Raw genomic sequence first — 3,113 nt, 5'->3', positions numbered from 1 at the left:
TAGGTGAGAGCGTGGAAAGTACCAAAGACTTCCAAGGACCACTCTCACAAGCACTAAACGGTTTTACCTACTTGAAAACACTAAGGAGAGATGGAGATACACCAAAGGCACTCCAAGACACTCCTAATAAAGGCCTTGTACAAAAATGAGAAGTTGAAAATTTTACAAGAAATGAAATGCAAGTTTACACCAAATGAAATGCAAATTTAGACTCAAATGAAATGCAAATTCACACCAAATGAAATGTAAGTTCACACTAAATGAAATTAGTGTCTGCACCTAATTTTAAGAAAAACAAAATTAGCCACTAAATTAGTGACAAATTTAGAGATGGATTTTTCAAGGAAAATTTTGGTAACCAAAATTTCCGTCTCTAAACTAGTCACAAATTTCACAAAATTTTCACAACAATTTTGCTCCTTCTTCCTCCAATTAAGCCACGAAGTTGCAGCCCTCACAATGTGTATCACTCATATTTTAGAAGTAACCTTGATGGTGGTTACTCCTAGGTGTTTAAATTTCCAAGGATCCACTCCAATGAAGAAGCAAACCTCCTAGGTCACCACCAAAAGCCTTCAATGTTGGCTTCCCTTGAGCTTGGCCTTCAACACCTTCCAAGAGGCACTCAACACACCTTAAGATGATGGAATATTAATGCAAAAACTGAAAAGGAACAATTAGGAACAGCTACACCAATTGGTGGAAAGAAATGAGACAAGACTAGAAAGAAGTCCAAAGAGAGACAAGCAACAAATAAGGCACAATTTGAAAAGCTAGCACACAAAGGAAAACCTAATAATGGAACTAGAGTATATTACAAAATAAAATCTAAGATTATAAAGTAAAACAATACTCAAAGTAATTTATATGTGGCTGGACAGAAAAATTGAGAACAAAGCACACACAAAACACCAAAACCGAGAGCTATTTCCTAAAAACTTTTCACTCCTTGGCTTTTTCTTGTACTCTTTTTTAATGAATCTTTTTGTAACTTATTTTACTCTTTTTATTTTCTTTTTGTAAAGGAGTTTAATGCCTCTTTAACATATATGAGTCTCAGTTTTAAGATAATAAAACTGCTGCCAAGAAATTACACAAAACAAAAGATGTTCACATGCAATATTCAACTAGTGCTTCACAATTTTGTACTATTTTTTGGGGTCAAATTTTAAGCACTCTTTCTTTTTTTTTTTTTTTTTGTATTCATTTTGGAACACACACACCTCTGTTTTGCCTCTATTTTTAATGTCTAAAAAGTGTTAAAAGTTTCAGCCACAAACAAGACTCAAAGAAACCTAATAGGAATTAGTGTTTAACAAATTTTGTTGACAAACTTTTTAACAAGACATTTAAGAAACCTAACTCTAGGAAATTTTCTAGAACTAATAGCAAATCATGAACTCAAATATGTAAATCAAAAGCACATATAGGTAGGCACAACAATAATAAGCAAAAACCGAATCAATGTAGACTCTAAAAACAACACAAAAAATTAGGTCAAACAAGCTAGTCTAGGAGTTCAACAACATGTAAGGACTACACATGACTTCTTAGACAAAACAAGTGATTCAAAAACAAAAATAATGCTATATGAAAGTAGTCCAATCACGAAAACATGTTAAGGAATGGAGAGACTCAAGCAAAAATACAAAATGCACAAGTTCAATGCAGACCTAGGCGCACCAACAAAATTGATTAAAGAAGAATTAGGAACAAGCAAACATGAATCAATTAACTCATATAAGACATATAGGATCCGTCAAAATGTATATTATGCTTAGATCCATACAGAAAACACAAATTTAGACATAGAAGAAGGAAGGAACAACACGGATTCAAGAAGAAAAGTTAGAAACACATAACCTCAAGAGCACCAAGGCTCTGATACCAAAAATGATGGAAGAAAGATGAAGAAGAATGTTGTTCTTCAATTCTCCACCGTTCATGACCTTGCTTCTTGAGGTTAAACTCTTTGAGGATGGCGGAAGCTCCTCGAAGAAATCTCCAATGGAGGAGAAACACCTTAAGAGGTTCGGTTACCTCTTGAAGAAGTGAACAAGCTTGAGGAACCAAGCTTCAAGGTGAAGAACTTTTAAGAGAAAACTAAGAGAGAAGTTCTCACCGTTTTGGACTCTTGAAAATGAGAGAGAATTCTGAATTCTAAATCTCATAAATGTCAAAAGTGATTACAAGAGTAGAAATTACAAATATATAGAGGTAGGTAGCTTAAGGAGCAAACTAACCTTAACCATGGTTCACTAGTAACCATGGTAAGGTTAGTTGACCTTCTAGGTGAGTTTAGAAACTTGTGGAGCAAGCTTCTGACTTGGCTTGCTTGGGAAGCAAGCTAAGGAGAAACTTGTAGCACAAGCTTCTCAACTTCTTGAGAAGTAAAGAAGCAATTTCGGCCAAAGGAGGAGCTAGACAAGGTGGGCGGCCATGTGTCATTTTCCTCATTTTGATTATTTCAAAAATGTTTGATTTGCTTTAGTTAGGTTCATCCAATGATGATGAAACCTAGATAAATCAAATCTAGGAAAAATTAGGAGCAAAATGAGTCCAATATGTAAAATTTTTCCTAGGCCCAATTCTAGCCCAAATACTAGTCACGCCCTCAAGCATTGCTAAATGTCACCCCTCTTTTCCTATTGAAAAAATAGAAAATGAGTGTATCAACAAAGGAGGTTAAATGGAGTCAAACTCTCCAAGTAACCCACCCTAGAATCAATATACAATGACTAATAAAAAAAACTAAAGTGTCTCACAAATACAAAGGAAAAAATAAGCCTATACAAGAAAACTATATACAAGATTTTTACAACTAGAACTATGCCTTCTCTTCATGATAGAGTGGTCCAAATTGAAGAGTACCTTGGGCTTGGAAAACCCACTGGTCTTCAATGTGTCCACTGGTCTTCAAGGTGGCCATAGCTCTAGTGATTAGGCCCTTGGCCCATGGTCCATCATCCCATTCCTCTTGGTTCTTTCAATGTATCACCTCTTGGATTCCTTAGCCTTGGCCATAGTCTATCATCTACTCGTTGCATTTATCAGAGGATTGACACAAGTCGTCCTCTTGCCAGATTGGACCACGTGAGTATGTCTCTTGACAT

The sequence above is a fragment of the Cajanus cajan genome, chromosome 4 (assembly GCF_000230855.2).
Source record: "Cajanus cajan strain Asha chromosome 4, NIPB_CcT2T_4, whole genome shotgun sequence".
In the NCBI taxonomy this organism is placed as follows: domain Eukaryota; kingdom Viridiplantae; phylum Streptophyta; class Magnoliopsida; order Fabales; family Fabaceae; genus Cajanus; species Cajanus cajan.
The sequence above is the reverse complement of the archived record's forward strand: the minus strand, read 5'-3'. Positions refer to the sequence as shown.